The following is a 14,963-nucleotide window of genomic DNA, read 5'->3' on the forward strand; positions in this document are numbered from 1 at the left end:
AGGACAGCATAAGTGCAGAAGTGGATATAGGAAAGCACAGATGATGTGTAGCTTTCTAAGTCAGCACCCTCTTTAAATACATCTCAGTCAATGATTTCAAAACAGTTCCGTAGAACTGAGTAGGCCTCTTCTGTCCAAACCTGAATGTTTTTTATCACCGGCCTGGTTCTGCAGATCAGTAACTTGTAGGCAGGAATCAGGTCCACAGAGATGTGAGCTGATGAGTCAAAGTGAGGAACTGCGGCAGATATGTATGCTCCTGGGATGTTACAGTAAACTTGATCTAATGTGTTACTGATTGGGAACTTAATAAATGTATGGAACTTGGGGAACACAGACTTTAAATTAACATGGTTAAAGTTCCCAGCGATTATCACAGCCACTTCTGGATCACTGTTCATTTGGCCGTTAACAAAGCAGTAGAGTTCCTCAGGAGCTAGCTTAGCATTAGCTCTCGGCTGCACGTACGTTGCAATGATTATCACAGAGCTTAACTCTCTAGCTAGTTTAAATTGTCTTCACTTAGCTGCAAGGTATTTCAGGTCAGGTGAGCAAAAGGTTCCGACTACTTTTGCTGAAGTGTATCAGGAGTTGTGGATGTAAATTGCCTAACCTCCTCCTTTGCTTTTATTAGCATTCAGTTGGCCCTGTACAGTGTGTGCTCCTCCAGCATCACTGCTTTGTCGGGGATGCTGCCATATAACCACGATTCTGTTAAAACTGCTATACAGCTGTCCATCTTGCGAGCAGTGATTCTTAACCGGATCTCACCAAGTTTGTTGGCGAGGGATCTTACATTGGCCAGAGTGGGGCTCGGAAGTGTTGTTCTGTATGAGTTGGCTTTCAGCCAAGTCAGCAGGCCTGCCTGACAGCCTCGCCATCTCCTTCTTTGCTTACCCCTTTTCTGGGTGTCTGGGGGGATACAGAGGAGCTTCTTTTTTCGATTGCAGGTTGGGGTGAATAAAGTGCGTATTCCACACTTGGTACAGTTTGTGAACTCCACAGGATGGGTCGCAATTCCAACAGCTCCTCTCTCCCGTATGGTATTAGAACTTGGAGTGACAATAACACGAATAAGAACCCAAAAACAAACCAAATTAGCCAGAGCGCCTTAGCTGCAATTGCCTTTTCTTTCTGTGTGAGTTTTTCAGATTGAAATAGTAATTAACACAAAAAATAAAGAATTGGGTAAACTTTAGAATAATATGTCTGTATGTGGATGCTTCTCAAAAACAACTACAGAAAACTTTTTCTATAAAGTAAAGACACAACGACAAAATTGTTCTGAAAGGGCAGTGTGACACACTTATGGACATGTTCCTCCGTTACAAAATATGGTTCCTTGCATTTCTCCCTTCCTGCAACATGGTCGATCCCTCCATCGATAAACACTTTTTCAACAAGAACCACTTTATTCTTATTTTTAACGCATGAGTCCCTGTTTGTACCTTTAACAATGAAAGTATCCCTTGACAAGGTTTTAAAGTGTTGTCCATCAGTTTTTGTGAGTGGCACTGACCCTTCACTATTATCCACCCTATAGCCCTCTTCATTTTGTTTTTTCTTCAATCCCACCGTTATGTTTAGTAATTTCTGCCAAAAGCTGCAGCATTTTGATTTAATCCATCTGAATGCAGTATTTGCAAGCCCTACTTGGCATGTTCTACTTCAGACAGCCTCCGGATAACTTGAGTAAGTGCATTGCATGGGCCCCTAACCAAGTTGCCCTAGATAGTTTTCAAACAGGGTTTCCGCGGGGCATTAAAAATCATTAAAAGTCATTAAAATAAATGTTTTAAAATTAAGGCCTTAATTGGCATTAAAAGTGATTAAATGTGATTATTTGTGGCATTAAAAATGCCTTATCTTTTATTAAAAAAAATACGTTCATAAAAACAGTTTCGTCAGATATATTATATCAGAGAGAACTGATTTGGCGTATTTGCACGGAATCAAACACGCTGAACTGCTTCCGGTTGATCGTAAAGTCGTTTGTTTTTAATGATGTGTGGAAAAGAGGGTTGAGGCGAAGAAAGAGCTAGAGAATGGGAAGATGCAAATTTCAACAAAAGTTGATGGAAAACGAGGAATTGGGGACATGGCTGCAGCCTGTCGACATTAAAGATGACAAAGGATTTTGCTGTGTTTGTAAAAAAATTAGGCTGCACAATGGGTGTCAATGCTATACGATCTCACATGATGTTGGACAGAGTAGTCCAGGGTGTAAGCGGGTATACGGCGTGTACCCACCTATTTTTCAGTCAACATTCCGTATATCAACTTCTGGAGCTATCTTTTGTTTGAGCAAACAGTGAGACAGGTATTGAGCGTTTAAACATCACGCGCACACTCCAAATCTGTATGCAAACAAATTGTGGTGAACCAAGTTAGTTTAGTTGAGCCCAAATACTAATGATTGACAAAGGTAAAGGTTTACAATGTTTATTACAGGGCCTTCTGAAAAAGAAAGAGGGTCATAACAAGGCTGGTTTAATGAAGCATGAATGGGATGCCATTGAAAATGGTAACTACCTAAGTGGTGAGGTAATTCTGCTGGGAGTGGAGAGAGGTGATCAGAATCAGAATCAGACATACTTTAATGATCCCAGAGGGAAATTACTTCTGTTAGACGCTCCAGATATACAAACATTTTAATATATATATTTACAACATTCCACACAAAATCATATAATATATACATATATAACTCAATAAATATATATATATATATATATATATATATATATATATATATATCCAAATAAAGTGATAGTGACTTGTGCAAGAACAGTGCAAAAAATGCATGACTGTCAGTTACAGAGGGAGGGTGTCTAAATTACTGAGGGAGGCGTTGTAAAGATTGATGACCACAGGCAGGAATGATTTCCTGTGGTGCATCTGGGTAAGAGGAGTCTTCTGCTGAAGGAGCTCCTCTGCTGGGCCAGTGTGTCATGGAGCGGGTGTGAGACATTGTCTAAGATGGACTGAAGCCTGGACAGCATCCTCCTCTCTGCCACAGTCATCAGAGTGTCCAGTTCCTCCCCCACAACATCCCCCGCCCTCCTGATCAGTTTGTTTAGTCTGTTGTTGTCAATGACCCTCAGCCCGCTGCCCCAGCGTGTGACAGCAAAGAAGAGCGTGCTGGCAACAACAGACTCATAAAACATCCTCAGCATCATCCCGCAGATGTTAAAGGACCTCAGCCTCCTCAGGAAAAAAAGTCGGCTTTGGCCCTTTTTGTAGACCACCTCGGTGTTTCTAGTCCAGTCCAGCTTACTGTTAAAGTACACTCCCAGGTATTTATACTCCTCCACAGTGTCAACAGGGACCCCCTGGATAGAAACAGGGGTTACAGGTGTTTTAGCCCTCTTCAGATCCACTATTAGCTCCTTAGTCTTTGTCACATTGAGCTGCAGATGGTTCAGCTCACTCCAAGTGACAAAGTTGACCACCACAGTACTGGAGAAATCAAAGAACATGATTCTCACAGTGCTCGGATTGGATTGAAAATGGAGACATAAAGTAAAATAGCTAGATGTCCACTGTAAAGGTTCTGAGGTAACAATCCAGAATCCACAGCCAATATCTCAGCATAGAGGGGAGACAGGAGTAGAAAAGAGATCAAGCCTTGACTTATTTGTACTGTGATAGCGGACAGAATGAAAGTTGGCAGAAAAGCTGATAATCCACTTGGTTTTTTAAGAAAAAACAAAATCCAAAACTGATCTGAATCAGAATCAGAATCAGACATACTTTAAAAATCCCAGAGGGAAATTACTTTCGTTACATGGTCCAGATTAACACACATTTATAAATATCTATATATTTACAACATTCCACACAAGGTAATATGATATATACATATATATAAGTCTATATATATATATATATATATATATATATATATATATATATATATATAGACTTTATGTATATATATATATATATATATATATATATATATATATATATATATATATATATATATATATATATATATATATATCAACGTGACAAAGCTCCTTAGTCTTTGTCACGATGGTTCAGCTCACTCCAAGTGAGAAGTGACTCTTAATGTGCAGCTAAAGGCAACAATGCAGAAAAATCATCTGGACGATTTTGTTTCTGTACTGTTGTGGTTTTAGTTTGAATTAACATATTACTAAATGTATTTTTACTAATATTGCAAAAAAATGTCCTATGTGGATGTCTGTGTTGGTAACCAAAATTTATGTAAGTTAGTGATCATCTTTATGAATGTATCTAAACAATTTAATGTTTTTTTTATCTAATTTTGTGTTCAAGGTTAGGTTTTGCTCTTTGTATCTCTTGTATTTCTTGCTACTGTTTGTAAGGAACCATCTTCAATCAACATTATGTATGTACCACTGAGAAACAAAACGTCAACCTAAACATATACAACCTTTTTAATGTAGCAGGATGTGAGATAATCTCTTTCTTTCATCTGATTTGATCTGAGTTGCACAAAAAATAAAAACATGTTTCTGAAGGCAGCAATTTCATTTTTGATTTGCATTAATCCTCACATCATCAGTCAGAGCACGCTTGGACTATTGTTCATTTCCAACATATGAATGGTTAACACTTTTAAATCAATTCTAAATCAGACTCTTTGGCTAATTTGTCTAAAAAAAATAGTATTAATAAGGAATTAGATTTATAGTCTCACAGCGGGGAAATTAGTTTCTTTGTTTAACCCATCCCTTAGGAGAGGTGTTCTGCTGACACTGAGTGGCACACAGGGAGCAATCTTTGGTCAAGGGTTTTGCTCAGGGACCCAGAGTGACAGACTGAGTTTTGAACCACCAACTTTCGGGGCCTTTCCAGGACTCAAGTGACCAAAGAGTCACAAAGATTCTCAGAGTCCTCTCAGAGAGCTCCTATCTTGGCCTAAACATTCATACCTAGGAGTCAAGAAACAAACAAACAAACAAAAAAAAAAAAAACACAATGAAAATGTGCTTCTAATGATCAAAGGAGATACATAAACCGATTAGACTGGATTAAGAAATCTGAGATGGTAATCAAAATTAATTAATTGTCGCACAGTATCAAACTGTTTGAATGCACCTTATTTACATTCTCATCATTATGTTTATGTTTGTTATGCTGGTAATTGTTTACTACTTCATCAATTTAATATTAATGTGCACTCACCTGTCAGCATTTTGCTGGGATTATCTTCTTGTATAAAGTGGTTGCATTTGGCTAAATGATCGACATAAAATGGAGAAAAAATAGATGGAAAAAAACAAACTGGACAGAGGAGCAGTGCCTCTGTCTGCACAGCTCTAGGAGAATAGAGGAGAGTTGAAAGGTAAATTGGTCCCTGGATCATGGCGCAAACAGGCAAGCTTTGAAGCACATTGCTGCCGATCAATGCATCTTTTTCTCTCTGTGTCTTGGTGTTTTAATGCACCAGCCTGGAAAGTGAGAAACACTACGTGCAGGAATCAAAAGCATTAGAGGACATGGTATCACACAAAAAAAATGTAATTACCATTTCACGTATTTACATAAACATCGGCAGAAAATACAGTACTTTCTCACCTTTTATCTTGTCTAGAGTGTGTATCTTGTATATATTTTTCTGCAACTTTTTTCCATGACTTTAAAAATGTTTAATGAGAGCATTTTTCTAAATAACAAAATCCTCTGTACTAAAATCTTTGTACATTCTGCACTTTTTATTCATGATCAAATATTTTTCCTATTATTCAATTCAATTCAATTCAATTTTATTTATATAGCGCCAAATCATGAAACATGTCATCTCAAGGCACTTTACAAAGTCAAGTTCAATCATATTATACAGATTGGGTCAGATTATACAGATTGGTCAAAAATGTCCTATATAAGGAAACCAGTTGATTGCATCAAAGTCCCGACAAGCAGCATTCACTCCTGGGGAACCATAGAGCCACAGGAAGAGTCATCTGCATTGTACATGGCTTTGCTGCAATCCCTCATACTGAGCAAGCATGAAGCGACAGTGGGAAGAAAAACCACCCATTAACGGGAAGGAAAAACCTCCGGCAGAACCGGGCTCAGTATGAACGGTCATCTGCCTCGACCGACTGGGGTTACAGAAGACAGAGCAGAGACACAACAAGAGAGACAAAAAAGCACAGAAGCACACATTGATCTAGTAATCTGTTCTACATTAGATGGTAGTAGCGGGTGAGCCGTCTTCTCTGGATGATGTCACAGTTAACAGAACGCCAGACCAGGTGTACCTACTATGAAGAGAAAAGAGAGAGAACAGAAAGTTAAAGCAGAAATGACAACACATAATGCATAATTGAAGAACAGTAGAACTCAATAGAGTGAGAAAATTAGATCCTGATATACTCCAGTAGCCTAAGCCTATAGCAGTAAAACTATAAAGGTAACTGAGAGTAACATGAGCCACTAGTTATAATTTTTGTCAAAAAGAAAAGTTTTAAGCCTAGTCTTAAAAGTAGACAGGGTGTCTGCCTCACGGACCAAAACTGGGAGTTGGTTCCACAGGAGAGGAGCCTGATAGCTAAAGGATCTGCCTCCCATTCTACTTTTAGAGACTCTAGGAACCACCAGCAGACCTGCAGTCTGAGAGCGAAGTGCTCTGTTAGGAACATACGGGGTAATCAGAGCTCTGATATATGATGGAGCTTGATTATTAAGGGCTTTATACGTTAGAAGAAGAATTTTAAATTCTATTCTTGATTTAACAGGAAGCCAATGAAGGGAAGCCAAAATTGGAGAAATATGATCCCTCTTGTTGATTCTCATCAGAACTCTTGCTGCAGCATTTTGGATCAGCTGAAGGCTTTGAACTGCATTTTGTGGACTTCCTGATAGTAAAGAATTACAATAGTCCAGCCTTGAAGTAACAAATGCATGGACCAGTTTTTCAGCATCGCTCCTGGACATAATGTTTCTAATTTTGGCGATATTCCGGAGGTGAAAAAAGGAAACTCTGGAAACCTGTTTAATATGGGATTTAAATGACATGTCTTGGTCAAAAATAACACCAAGATTTTTTACTTTATTACCAGGGGCCAGGTTAATGCCACCCAGATTAAGTGATTGGTTAAGAAGTTTATTTTTTGAGGACTCTGGCCCAAAGATTACAACTTCGGTCTTGTCAGAATTTAGATGCAGGAAATTTAAAGTCATCCAGCTTTTGATGTCATCAAGACATGACTGCAGTCGAAGTAATTGATTGGATTCATCAGGATTTATGGATAAATATAGCTGAGTATCATCAGCATAACAGTGGAAATTAATCCCATGCTGTCTGATAATTTTGCCTATCGGAAGCATATACAGTTGTGTTCGAAATAATAGCAGTGCCTCAACAGCAGCAAGAAAATCACTGGTGTTATTAACATTTCAAACTCTATACCCCAGATAAGTTTCTGGGGGGTAAAATAAAGGTATAGAAAACCAACAAACCCAACAGGACAGCCATGCATACTGTGGATTCTGTGAAATTGAATGATTAACTGAAAAGGGTGTGTTCAAAAAAATAGCAGTGGTGAGTTCAATTAGAGAGGGCATCAATTAGGGAGGGTATTCTGGGAAAAAAGGGTGTTAACAGGTGATCCGTATTTAAGGATCAAGACAACTGGCATGCTGGCTGTGCATTTGTCCTGAAAAAACAAGGAAAATGGGTCGTTCAAAACACTGTTCTGAAGATGAGCGTTTCCTAATAAAAAAATTGATTAAAGAAGGGAAAACATACAAAGAGGTGCAGAAAATCATTGGCTGTTCAGCTAAAATGATCTCAAATGCCCTGAAATGGGAGCAAAAAACTGAAAAACGAGGAAGAAAAAGAAAGACAACCCCTCGAATGGACAGAAGAATAGCCAAACTGGCGAAGACTCAGCCAATGATGGGATCCAAGAGGATCAAGCAAGACCTTCAGTTGACAGTGAGTACTGTGACAATCAGAAGACGTCTTACTGAGGTTAACCTTCCAGCAAGAAGCCCCCGCAAAGTCCCACTGCTGAGAAAAAGACATGTGCAGAAGCGTTTACAATTTGCCAAAGAGCACATTGACTGGCCTGAAAAGAAATGGCATAATATCTTGTGGACAGATGAAAGCAAGATTGTTCTTTTTGGGTCTAAGGGTCACAGGCAGTATGTCAGACGCCCTGCAAACACAGAATTCAAGCCACAGTACTCACTGAAGACCATTAAGCATGGTGGTGCAAGCATCATGATATGGGGATGTTTTTCATACTATGGTGTTGGTCCGATTCACCGCATACAAGGGATCATGGATCAGTTCCAGTACATCAGGATCCTGGAAGAGGTCATGCTGCCATATGCTGAGGAGGAAATGCCTTTGAGGTGGACCTTTCAACAGGATAATGACCCCAAACACACCAGCAAGCGAGCAAAAGCATGGTTCCAGATGAACAAGATTCAACTGATGGAGTGGCCAGCACAATCCCCGGACCTTAATCCCATTGAAAACTTGTGGGCTGACATAAAAAGTGCAGTGCATGAGGCAAAACCAAGACACGCTGAGGAATTGTGGAATACAGTGCAATTATCCTGGGCTGCAATACCTGTGGAACGATGCCAGAAGTTGGTTGACTCCATGCACCACAGATGTGAAGCAGTCATCAGAAACCGTGGTTTTGCAACAAAATATTAGTTTAGGATACTCAGCTAGGTTCACTTATCAAGAATTTCTTTGTTTGTACAGTACATTTTTGAGTTTCCAAGGAAAGATGGCAACACTGCTATTCTTTTGAACATGCCATTTCTTACTTTATTTGAAATATTATTATTATTATTTAAGTTTTGATGACTTTGCGCAATTGTTTTGCTTTGGAATAGAATGTACTGTGTCCCCAATGTATCTGTGTTCATTAAAGTACAATTTCTTTGAAGAATTTTGACATTTACTCATTTTTCTAAAGGCACTGCTATTATTTCGAACACAACTGTATATAGTAAAGAGAATTGGTCCAAGGACTGAACCCTATGGTATTCCACAGGTGACCCTAGAGTTTGAGGAAGATTTATTATTAACATGAACAAATTGGAATCTGTCTGACAGATAAGATTTAAACCAGCCTAATGCTTTCCCCTTAATCCCTACAGTATGTTCAAGTCTTTGTAGGAGAATATTGTGATCAACTGTATCAAACGCAGCACTGAGATCTAACAGGACAAGTATAGACACAAGTCCATTATCTGAGGCCATGAGAATATCATTAGTGACCTTCACCAGAGCTGTTTCAGTGCTATGATGAGCTCTGAAGCCTGACTGAAACTCCTCAAGTAGGTCATTACTTTGTAAATGTTCACAAAGTTGATTAGCAACTACTTTCTCAAGAATTTTAGATAAGAAAAGAAGATTAGATATAGGTCTGTAATTTACTAACTCATCTTGATCAAGAGAAGGTTTCTTAAGTAAAGGTTTAATAACAGCTACTTTCAAAACCTGTGGTACATATCCATTTACTAAGGATAGATTAATCATGTCTACAATAGTGCCACTGATCAAAGGGAATATGTCCTTAAACAACTTGGTTGGGATTGGGTCTAACATACAGGTAGAAGGTTTAGATTAGATTATGTGCCCATTTCCTCCATTGTTTGAAACAGCTCTCTCTGTTTCTGCCATCTTCCCTATTTCAGAAACTTTTAGGCTCGCAAAAACTCCTCCTCACTACTCCTAACATTGCTTTGTTTGTTTGTTTTTTTGTTGTTGTTTTGTTTTTTTTACTTTAGGAGCTCTCTGAAGGCCTCAGATGCTTTGTTAATATCCTTTATCTTACCAAGGTAAAATTATAAGAAAAATCTTGGAATTCGGAAAATCCTAAAATTGTTCCTAAAATGACATCACTAAGAGCTACTTTTATACCCTGTTTACACGACCCCTTTTTAACCGTGCCGAGACCAGTCCAAGCTTGGTAACCGAGATAACTATCGAGTGTAAATGGAACGCAAACTGAACTGAACCGAGCCAGACACAACCGGACCGCGCTAAATGCAGCCCAGTTCCATGTGTGGGTTCGGTTCGGTTTTTCAGTAGCCCGGTTTTCTAATGACAAGGAGCGCGTGAGCAGACCGCGTCATCTCCTTACAGCCAGCTGACATTTCAGACATTCATAAAAATATTGGCTTCCCTACCGTGACACACGATTTCCAGTGATGATTCTGCTTAGCAGTGTGATGAACCTCAGCGTCTGTCGTTGTTTCCTGCGTCTGTAAATCCTAGTGATGGGTCCGGCAACACCGATGCGTCGGCTCATGCGTCGAGCTCATAGAGCAAAACCCGTGTCGATGCGCGTATCGCTATGGGAAAGTCACGTGACCGATACAGGAACTGTTTCGAGCCAAACTGTTTCTGTTCCCTCTAAATTGCGCGCATGTGCATTCACACACAGCACCTGGATTCAATGGAATGCAAATAACGTGATTCACCATGGCAACGGCAGGAAATAAGCTTGGAAGTGTGCATGTCCTGCGAGTATAATTACAAATCTTTAAACAAGGCATATGGACAATATTAAACCACAAAAAACAATGTCGTTGCTGCTGAAAACCGCAAGAAAGAATTGTTGAAAAAGTCAGTGCATGAGCGATATGAATGTTATGTGATGGAGAATTAAAGCTGTTTTCTCACACTTCATTGTTCAACACAAAAGGGGGAGAGTGTGTGTGTGTGTGTGTGTGTGTGTGTGTGTGTGTGTGTGTGTGTGTGCGTGTGTGGTGGTGGTGGTGGGGGGGTGCATTGAAAGGACATGGCAGCAAAAAATTTGTAAAAATAATTTCAAAAAATGCCAGTCCACAAGCATCCTCATTCACAACATTTTTACTTAGAGGTTCACATTATTTATTGACTGTATCTAAAAAAAATCTAATATATTTTAAATTCAAATGGAAATTTGAGATAATGGGCTGCACAGTGGCGCAGTGGTTAGCGCTGTTGCCTTGCAGCAAGAAGGTCCTGGGTTCAAGTACACCCCTGGCTCTTTCTGCATGGAGATTGCATGTTCTCCCTGTGCATGCGTGGGTTCTCTCCGGGTACTCCGGCTTCCTCCCACAGTCCAAAAACATGACTGTTAGGTTAATTGGCCTCTCCAAATTGTCCTTAGTTGTGAATGGTTGTTTGTCCTGTTTGTCTCTCTGTGTTGTCCTGCCACAGACTGGGGACCTGTCCAGGGTGTACCCCGCCTCTCGCCCAGTGAACGCTGGAGATAGGCACCAGCAACCCCCGCGACCCCATGAGGGAAAAACCGGTTTGGAAAATGGATGGATGGATGGATATAAGATAATACAATGCAACATACAATTACTTAAATTGTATTATTGTAAGGTGGGTGGCGGTAAGGTGGCAGCCCCTCCCCTGGGCTGCCACCTTACCGTGGTGGAGGGGTTTTGAGTGTCCCAATGATCCTAGGAGCTATGCTGTCAGGGGCTTTAAGCCCCTAGTAGGGTCACCCAAGGCAGACAGGTCCTAGGTGAGGGACCAGACAAAGTGCAGCCCAAAATGCCCCTTATGATGAATACAATTATTGGACCTCGTGTTCCCTCGCCCGGACGCGGGTCACCGGGGCCCCACTCTGGAGCCAGGCCTGGAGGTGGGGCACGTTGGCGAGCGTCTGGTGGCCGGGCTTTTGCCCATGGAGCCCGGCCGGGCTCAGCCCGAAGAGGCGACATGGGTCCCCCTTCCGATGGGCTCACCACCTGTCGGAGGGGCCAAAGGGGTCGGGTGCAATGTGTAACGGGTAGCAGTGGAGGGCGGGGACCTTGGCGTTCCGATCCTCGGCTGCAGAAGCTGGCTCTTGGGACGTGGAATGTCACCTCTCTGGTGGGGAAGGAGCCTGAGCTTGTGCGCGAGGTTGAGAGGTTCCGACTAGAGATAGTCGGACTCACCTCGACGCACCGCTCTGGCTCCGGAACCAGTCTCCTTGAGAGGGGCTGGACATTCTTCCACTCTGGAGTTGCCCATGGTGAGAGGCGCCGAGCTGGGGTTGGCATACTTGTTGCCCCCCATCTCGGTGCCTGCACGTTGGGGTTTTCCCCGGTGAACGAGAGGGTGGCCTCCCTCCGCATTCGTGTGGGGGGACGGGTTCTGACTGTTGTTTGCGCTTATGCGCCAAACAGCAGTTCAGATTACCCACCCTTTTTGGAGTCCTTGGAAGGGGTACTGGAGAGTGCCCCTCCTGGGGACTCCCTCGTTTTGCTGGGGGACTTCAACGCTCACGTGGGCAATGACAGTGGGACCTGGAGGGGCGTGGTTGGGAGGAATGGCCCACCTGATCTGAACTCGAGTGGTGTTTTGTTGTTGGACTTCTGTGCTCGTCATGGATTGTCCATCACAAACACCATGTTCAAGCATAAGGGTGTCCATATGTGCTCTTGGCACCAGGACACCCTAGGTCGCAGTTCAATGATCGACTTTGTTGTCGTTTCATCTGACCTGCGGCCGCATGTCTTGGACACTCGGGTGAAGAGAGGGGCGGAGCTCTCCACCGACCACTACCTGGTGGTGAGTTGGCTCCGATGGCGGGGGAGGAAGCCGGTCCGACCGGGCAGGCCCAAACGCACTGTGAGGGTTTGCTGGGAACGTCTGGCGGCGTCCCCTGTGAGGCGGAGCTTTAACTCCCACCTCCGGGAGAACTTTAAACACGTCCCGAGGGAGGCGGGGGACATTGAGTCTGAATGGACCATGTTCCACGCCTCTATTGCTGAGGCGGCTAGTCGGAGCTGTGGCCGCAAGGTTGTCGGTGCATGTCGTGGCGGCAACCCTCGAACCCGCTGGTGGACACCAGCGGTGAGGGAAGCCGTCAAGCTGAAGAAGGAGTCCTACCGGGCTTTTTTGGCCTGTGGGACTCCGGAAGCAGCTGATGTGTACCGGCAGTCGAAGCGGCAGGCGGCTCGGCTGGTCGCCGAGGCAAAAACTCGGGCGTGGGAAGAGTTCGGAGAGGCCATGGAGAAAGACTTCCGTACGGCTTCGAAGCGATTCTGGTCCACCATCCGGCGTCTCAGGAGGGGGAAGCAGTGCAGCACCAACACTGTTTACAGTGGGGGTGGTGTGCTGCTGACCTCGACTCGGGACGTCGTGCGTCGGTGGGCGGAATACTTTGAAGACCTCCTTAATCCCACCAACACGTCTTCCATTGAGGAAGCAGAGCCTGGGGACTCTGGGTCGGGTTCTCCCATCTCTGGTGCTGAGGTTGCCGAGGTTGTTAAAAAGCTCCTCGGTGGCAAGGCTCCGGGGGTGGATGAGATTCGCCCTGAGTACCTTAGGGCTCTGGATGTTGTGGGGCTGTGTTGGTTAACGCGGCTCTGCAACATTGCGTGGACATCGGGGGCAGTTCCCCTGGATTGGCAGACTGGGGTGGTGGTCCCCCTATTTAAAAAGGGGGACCGGAGGGTGTGTTCCAACTACAGAGGAATCACACTCTTAAGCCTCCCTGGTAAGGTCTATTCAGGGGTTCTGGAAAGGAGGGTCCGTCGGATAGTCGAATCTCGGATTCAGGAAGAGCAGTGTGGTTTTCGTCCTGGCCGTGGAACACTGGACCAGCTCTATACCCTCAGCAGGATTCTGGATGGGGCATGGGAGTTTGGCCAACCAGTCTACATGTGTTTTGTGGATCTGGAGAAGGCATTCGACCGTGTCCCCCGGGGGATCCTGTGGGGGGTACTCCGGGAGTATGGAGTACCGGACCCTTTAATAAGGGCTGTCAGGTCTCTGTACGACCGGTGTCAGAGTCTGGTCCGCATTGCCGGCAGTAAGTCGGACTCGTTTCCGGTGAGAGTTGGACTCCGCCAAGGCTGCCCTTTGTCACCGATTCTGTTCATAACTTTTATGGACAGAATTTCTAGGCGCAGCCAAGGTGTTGAGGGGATCCGCTTTGGTGGCCTTAGGATTGCGTCTCTGCTATTCGCGGATGACGTGGTCCTATTGGCTTCATCAGGGCGTGATCTACAGCTCTCACTGGAGCGGTTCGCAGCCGAGTGCGAAGCGGCCGGGATGAAAATCAGTGCCTCCAAATCCGAGACCATGGTCTTGAACCGGAAAAGGGTAGAGTGCCTTCTCCGGGTTGGGGAGAATGTCCTGCCCCTAGTGGAGGAGTTCAAGTATCTTGGGGTCTTGTTCACGAATGAGGGGAAGATGGAGCGGGAGATCGACAGGCGGATAGGTGCAGCGTCTGCTGTGAAGCGGGCGCTGTACCGATCCGTTGTGGTGAAGAGAGAGCTGAGCCAAAAGGCGAAGCTCTCGATTTACCGGTCGATCTACGTTCCTACCCTCATCTATGGTCACGAGCTTTGGGTCGTGACTGAAAGAACGAGATCCCGGATACAAGCGGCTGAAATGAGTTTTCTCCGTAGTGTGTGTGGGCTCTCCCTTAGAGATAGGGTGAGGAGCTCAGTCATCCGGGGAGGACTCAGAGTAGAGCCGCTGCTCCTCCACGTCGAGAGGAGCCAGTTGAGGTGGCTCGGGCATCTGGTCAGGATGCCTCCTGGACGCCTCCCTGGAGAGGTGTTCCGGGCACGTCCCACCGGGAGGAGGCCCAGGGGAAGACCCAGGACACGCTGGAGGGACTATGTCTCCCGGCTGGCCTGGGAACGCCTTGGGATTCCTCCTGAGGAGCTGGCCCAAGTGGCTGGGGAGAGGGACGTCTGGGCCTCCCTACTGAAGCTGCTGCCCCCGCGACCCGACCCCGGATAAGCAGAAGACAACGGACGGACGGACGGACGGTATTATTGTATATACTTGGTCATCAAATCAGTGTCAGTTAACACTGTCAACTAGGTTGCCTGTAGTGATTTTTAAGGTCCAGCAGGTGTCAGTATTCAGTGACGCAGTATCGGCACAGTATCAATACAGTTTGGCAACTCATCGACCCATCACTAGTAAATCCTTATTAGATGTTCGTTAGTCTTATCCACTTCCCAAAAGCTGACTCTGTCAAGTAAATTCACCA

At 44.1% G+C, this 14,963-nt stretch overlaps 1 protein-coding gene across 1 annotated transcript in view; it reads left to right on the forward strand.

Annotated features, from left to right (window-relative positions):
- LOC105918810 (GDNF family receptor alpha-2) overlaps positions 1-14,963 on the forward strand; it is a 476,342-nt gene that overhangs the window by 380,056 nt on the left and 81,323 nt on the right. The gene's annotated exons all lie outside the window — the stretch shown is intronic.

Source organism: Fundulus heteroclitus, chromosome 8, assembly GCF_011125445.2.
Source record: "Fundulus heteroclitus isolate FHET01 chromosome 8, MU-UCD_Fhet_4.1, whole genome shotgun sequence".
Taxonomy (NCBI): Eukaryota; Metazoa; Chordata; class Actinopteri; order Cyprinodontiformes; family Fundulidae; genus Fundulus; species Fundulus heteroclitus.